Below are 7,171 nucleotides of genomic sequence, written 5' to 3' on the forward strand. Positions count from 1 at the left end.
CCCTCGGCTCGGGGGATTCAAACAGGCATCCCCGAGCAGCAATCGGTCCCAACCCCAGCATCATCTGGCTAGGTGGGCAGCTGTTGTAAGGGAGAGGGCAGAAGAAAGGACTGTATGGGAAGCGTGATTCCTGTTTCTGCAATTGCCGCATCAGGGAATAAACTGAATTATTCACGTGAAAGGGCCGAGAGACACCGGGCGGTGCATGTGTGCGTGTGCGTGAGGCTGACTGACAAGGAGACGGGGAAATCTCTGCGCCTTTGTCTGGCAACAGCCCTTCAAGGGAGCAGAGGCACGCTTGCTTTCGAGGTGCGAGGGGGCACAGGAGCAGGCGTGTGGGAATTCACTTAATTTCTGCCGCTTCTGGGACATTTGAATGGAAGCCATTGAGCCTTATCACTCCCTGCTCCCTGCCCACCAGCAGGGCGTCCGATGTGAGGAGATTGCTGGTGAATTAAAAGCCCTGAGTCACAAACAGTATTAATACATGCAAGGAAAACTATAAATAGATTTCAATAAATTCCCTGGAGATGCTGCTTTCTCTTTTTCGTGGCTGCCCCCTCCTTCTTGGCTGGCTATTTTTCATAGCATTTCTAGAGCTGTATTTTCAAGGAGGTAGAATCTTGTCCCCATGGCAATCCAAATAATACCTTCTGTAGTGAACCAGGAGTTCAAATCAGCCCACAGTCTTCCTAAAGCCAAGCTCCTTTGCATTTGGAGGTGTGGTGTATGAAGTGTGCTTTCCTCCTGTAGTCCGTGATCTTCTCCAAAACAGAATGTGGTGTAAGCCAGGAACTGTGCAAGATGGAAGGCCAAAGGAATCACTCAGGAAAGAAATTACAAGGAATATATCGTATAATTTGGGGATATTTACAGATTTTCATAGTAATGGCATTAAAAGTGTTCCCAAGGGATCCACTGTGTTGTATACCAGCTAACTCTGCTAGCTTTTGAGCAAGTTCTGTAAAATAAGTTTATGGCCCTTTACTGTTTTGACACTTTTGAGCATTGAACCCCATGACCAGGAATTGTGAAATTTCCCTGATGATCAGCTCATAAGCATACCCAGTGATGTTGCAGTCTCAGACTTTTCAGTTTTGCCAAAGATTTTTCTGCCTTTTAAGTGAGAGTAAATTTAATAAAAGTATTCTTTAGAATTGTTCTCTTCTGTGGCTGCTCTAGTTGCTCACCAATGTAACTGAGCAAATCAGTATTTCCCTGACCTCAGTGCAGGAAACGTGCTCCTGAAATTAAAGAACAGCAAATATTTGCAGACTGGGGTCTGGCTTTTTTCAGAAACTGCTTGTCCAGTAGCAATACTGCCTTCTTTTGCTTTTGCTCATTTTGAGACAGAACCATGGATCCCCTAAATCAGTGTAAGCCACAGGTTTAGATGGAGTTTTGCTGCTATCTGCAAACCAGGTTCCTCTGCTGAGCTTAGATTCAATTATAGTTCTGAGAGACAGTGACAAATGAAAGATTTACACTCTTGCGGTTTCTCTGCTGTTTACTATGTATATGAAGGCAATATTGTTCTGCTGAAGCAAAATGAAGGTTGTTGTGTTTCTGTGGCAGGATGTAGGCTAATTTCTGTAAAAAAATCCTCTTTATAGCAGTTTACATTAGTGGTATGGCTACAGAAATTGCATATCTCCATGCCCTTTTATATTTGCTTCTATTTGGTGCTATGTGGAGAATGCAAGGAAGATACGTGTTCATACAAGACTGTCCCATGTCAAGTAATTTCTGAGGATAACAAACTCAAAAGCACACTTGAATGGGGCAGAGTTGACATCCTCAGTAAATGTCCCAGGCCAAATGTTGTAATGCATAGTTAGCTTAGGAATTCTTAGTTTCAATATTAATGAGCTGATCATTTATTTTTTTAGTGGGTTTTGTGTCAGCTGTTTTTTTATTGTGATGATTTAAAAAAAATAAATCAGTCAACAAATATTTGGTGTTGTAGTACCCTGCTAGACATACACTCTCTCAGTCGTTTGCATGTTAAAGGAGAGCACTTTTCAGCACATTACTGATTCCATTTGCAAGAAGGAGATTGGACCCTCACTAACATAGCTTTTCGCTAACACCTTTGAGGATTTGAACTAGAGCAAGGCAGCAAGTTCTTTCTTGCCTTCTAGGAAACTCACATTGTAGGAAAGGTAGCAAGTGGGAAACCATGGTTCTTGCATCTCATTCATATGTTTAAGTTTGAAGCCTTGTAAAAAACAGGAACACTCCTTTTCCAGGATCAGGATATGCACTGATCACATTTGCTTAAATGTGATGATGAAAGACTTGCTCAAGGCCATGCAACAGGAGCTAAAATAGGTATTAGCAGATGTCAGTGGAAGTGTCTGTATCTCAAATTGACTTCAGAGGGCTTTTCCTTGAACTCTATTTGAAGAATGTTCTGAAACATGATCAGGAGCACAAATCTTCTAACCTTAAGCTAATTTTGCCACAGACTTTATGCATTTATTAAAAAAAAAGTAATTAGGGGAACATGAAACATCATGTGATAAAGCACCCAAGATTAATTTCCATCTCAACTTATTATTAATAATGGGATCCCAGGCACATAAAATGACTAATAATCTAAAAATAAATTCTATATGTGAATTTCTCGATCATACGGAAAATAAATTAAAGGGAGAGAAGCCAAGTGATTGTTTTCCAGGTCTCAGTTTCACATGTGAAATCTTCTTTTCACATGCTTGAGTCTCTGAGAGAGGATGCCTTCTCTCACTCCACATGCTGCTAGAGGAAACAGGAGCTGGCAGTGAGCCCAAGAGTGTAAGTGAAGAGACAATCCCTTTGGGCAGTTGCTTGCTGCACAGTCTCCCTGCCAACAGCAGCAGGGTGTTGACAGGGACTTCAGGGTTTGGGTGTTCAGTTTTTCAAACACCAGAGCACAATATTTGTGGTGTGTCACATTCCACCGATTGCTACCGACAATTTAAAAAAAAAAAAAAGGATAATTGATTCATGGAGCAACGTTTTTAAAAGGAGGAACTTCCCATCCGCCAGCCACTTAATTTCAGAAGACGGATTGTGAAATGCTTGTCCTAGCTGGACAGATTCTGCCATTGATTGGCGTTACAAGAAGCAGCATTTCCGTTTTTTACTGTGCTTGACAAAGGGAACTTTGCAACAGGTCATGACTTTCAGAAAGCAGTGCTTATGAGAGAAGAGAAGCCAGGCTGGGAAGCTCAGATTGCTGCACAGGAAGCTAAATACCCTCCAGCAGCAGATGCTCCTCTCCCACACCAATCTGCCTGACTCTGCTTTCCCTGCCTTGCCTATACCCGTAAACAATAAATGAAGAGCATTGAGCCTTTATTTATCACACTAAGAAAGCTGTGGCAATGCAACAGTTTGGAAGCAAGGCTATTAGATACTCCAAGTGGAAGGCTGCCTGCGTACCATCAGTAATAAAGCAAACAAGATGAGGAGGCCTTCAACTGTGGTTTCTAGCTTTCGATGGATGCTAAGAATTTATTGTCATCATGCTCTGCAATTTTTAATAAATGGAGAAGAAGAAAGAGAAGTGTTTCCAACTTTCGGAAAGATTTCTGTAAGTTTGCAGGGAACCACCAAGTTTTTAGTTACTTGTCTTATGTTTTTCACACAGGGCATGTGGGGACATGGTTTAGCAGTGGACTTTGCAGTGCTGGGTTAATGGTTGGACTTCATGACCTTAAAGGTCTTTTCTGACCTATATTATTCTATGATTCTATACGCAAACACTATGTTTGAAAGCTATCTCTAGAAACAGTGATTGATTTGCAAAGTACCTGAGAGAGCTGAAAACAATACCATAGCCTATCCCCTGCCTGAAGAAAAGCATCTCTGTGCCAGATTTTCACTATTGCTTGCCATGACTTTCTGAATTTAGCAGCACCTTTTCTTCCCTCTCAATTATATGAGTAAATATAATAATTTTGAAAGCATGTAAGTGACAACATCAGCATAATGCACCACAAAAACATGATGAATCATTTCTCCTAGGGCAACTCAGCAACTCCTTGTTCCTGCAATACTAGTCTTCTCCTAAAGAAAAGAGTTAATTTTATGCATGGATATCAATAGAGACAACAAACAGAAATCTCAGGCAAATGGAAAGACTGGATTTTTATGTCACCATTGAATATGAGTTTCTTTCAATGCAAAGGTAAAGCTAGATACGTGTTCAAAATAATGTGGTGTCTATTCAACATACAAAGACATTCATATGTACAAAAGACAAGGTAGCTATTCTTATCAGAATTCCATTGAAAAAGGAATGACTGAAGTAAACACTCAGAATGAAACAATAACTAACTAACAGCATCAAACTGCCTAGGCTTTTGTATGGGCCTTGTCAGTCCCTTTGAGGATTGCCAATCCGCTTGCTTTTAAGAAAGAGCACAGAGATAGGGAAATACCTGTCAGAGAACATCCCCATGATACCCACGTTGTATATGGTACTCATGGGTGCGTTTCAGAACAACAAAATGTACCCAACATCATTAATTAGGTGAATTATGTAATTCCAACAGTACGGTTCCCTCCCTCCACAGCCAACATTCTCATGACAGGTTGGCATGACACAGAAGAGTAGCATAAGTCACTATGCAGGAGCAAACAGCAAGACTAATTTATTTAGCTTGGGAAACAGCACTAACCCTTGATACCACACCTGTGCTATGTGCTCTGTATATCGCTATCTCTGAGCTGTCTTTAAACCAGTGGCAACTTGGAACTCACCCCAGGTTTATTGCTTTATGTTGATTTTCTTGGGTGGATTTTACTGCTTGTGACGAATGCTGCTAGCTATATCTGAGGCATTTGCTTTAGAACCATCTTAAACATACTCAGCTATCAAGCTTTTTGTGTTTGGTTTTTCAAACCCTTACCAGTGCAACGATCATTTGTTTCTTTTAAGATTGTAGGCAGGTAAGGTTTTTGAAAGTTTACAGATGGGTTTATCTATCTATACTATCTATTTATTTTTCAACACTACTCACTGCTTAATTTAATTTAATTTCAGGGGAAAAGAAAAAAAAAAGAAGAAAAAAAGAGAAGAAACTAAGTTTGCCACCCAACAAGGTGGTGCTAGGAGGTCTGCTCAAAACCTGACTTATGTTCTTGATATTCAATCTTCAAGGGTAAGGAGTGAAGGATGAATCTGTTGAGGTAAAGCACTTCCAGTCATCTAAACTTTGTTGATGTGGTGCTTTCTTCATAGTGCCACAACCATGGATTTTAGTTGTCTCTGGTGTATCCCACAGATGGCAGTGGACTAGGAATGTGAGTGTGTGTGTGTGTGTGTGTGTGTGTGTGTGTGCATATGTGTTGGGGCAGTTACCTCCTTGAGGATGAAAGGCACAGCTTTCATAGCATGAAGGCTTCATCACCTCACGAACATGTGTGACAGAAAAAGTGTCCCTGGCACCCACACAGCTCCTGAAACTCCAAAGTCTTTTTCTCTCACATTTTTCTTTCAAGGCAGAGGGGAATTACAATGTCTGAGTGTAAACAGAGGTGCATACTGGCAGGGACATCTGTTGAAGCAAAGTCACACACACAGGATATGTGGGTTGAAAAGGACCCTGTGCTTAGTAGACACTTAGGATTTTCTCAGGTTTTTTCACTTTCTTACTTTTTCAAACAATTTCATGTTGACTAGTATTCCTTTTGGGGCAATCAAAGCAGGCGGGCAGGGGGCTCAGGAATGCACCACGTGGTGTTCAAGTTATTCCACACAGATGGGTATGGACCAGTGCTAGAGATTAAAAATTCATAAAGCTTGCGATTTCAGTGTTTAAAATATCAGGCTTAGAGATATGCAACCACAGACACAGTTGCTGGCAGTAAAAAGTAGTGGCAGGAGCAGATGGAACAGTGTCCATTTTCCCTTGCAGGAAAAGGAACCTCCGGCGTTACTCACAGTTTCTGGTGGTAGCAGGGCCTGTGGCATCTAAAGTGTCACCTCTCTTGCTCATTATCACTAGGAACAAGTTTGTTTTTGTTTAACAGAAACAAAAGCATTTCCTGGCATGTTTTAAGATCGGTAGGAAGTTACTACACACATACACAGGAAAAACAACAACAGTAACACTAATGCATATTGACATAGTGGATTATTGCCAAAATACATCACTGCAGGCAGGCAGGCAGAACTCATTTATGCAGAGAGGTGTACAGATACTTCACACCTGAATGCAAGATATCACACAGGAGGAGAAAGTAAAAATACTTAGGTTCCATTTTTTTCCATCCATGGATATTAATAAGGAAGGGATTGAGTCCAACTTCCATTTATTGCAGTTACTTACTGTTCCTTATACAGAATGGATGTGTAACTGGGGATGGCACCAAACTTCTCAAAGGGAGCACATCTCAACTTACATGCGTAGCCTCATTATCTTTGGATGACTAGTCTCCCTCACTTTTAGTATAAGTTTTTTTTCACAGCTGTGGTCTTGATGAAATCCAAATTATGGAATAAGAAAGAGAAGCAACACTATAGATTTAACTATGTAAGAGTTGGTTGTCTCTCCCCATAAATTACGTGTATGTGTGCAGACTCCGTGCTGTTCAAGCAATTTTGTCCACTCGTAACGAATTGCTGCCACCAGCGGGCTGCGGTTTGTATTGACACACACTTTTAGCGCTACACGTCTGCAATGCTTGTTATAATAGCCAAAATATTCCAAGAATCCAGGTCTAAAATCAAGTCACGCCTGCACGGTACAGTTGGAGGGAGACGTACTAGATGAAAAGTCTCATATCTGTCTCTGCAATACACATTGAGTGTAGAGGTTAACTTATTCGTTTAGACACACTTGCAAATTCCATAAGGGGTAATTTTCTCTCAAACTTCACACTATATCTGCTAGTGTTAGTCCTACCACACTGGTTTATTTGGAGGAAATGCGATTGCATATGTATAAATTGTGGGGTTCAAATTTTAATGGTCAATGCCATGATTTTGCATAGGTCAAACAAACATCAGTATTCAAGGAAACACAAGCTTTAGATACTGAAGAGCAGCTTCAGCAGAAAAGATCCATATGTGTCCTGAAACAGGCACATGAACTACTTTGAGCACTGAGTTCCTCACTCTTGACTAAGTTGATCAAAGATCTAGAAATTAAATCACTTCAGAATTCCTTAGTGTTTGATC

The sequence above is a fragment of the Manacus vitellinus genome, unplaced genomic scaffold (assembly GCF_001715985.3).
Source record: "Manacus vitellinus isolate BGI_N305 unplaced genomic scaffold, ASM171598v3 scaffold_7_pilon, whole genome shotgun sequence".
NCBI classification, from domain to species: Eukaryota; Metazoa; Chordata; class Aves; order Passeriformes; family Pipridae; genus Manacus; species Manacus vitellinus.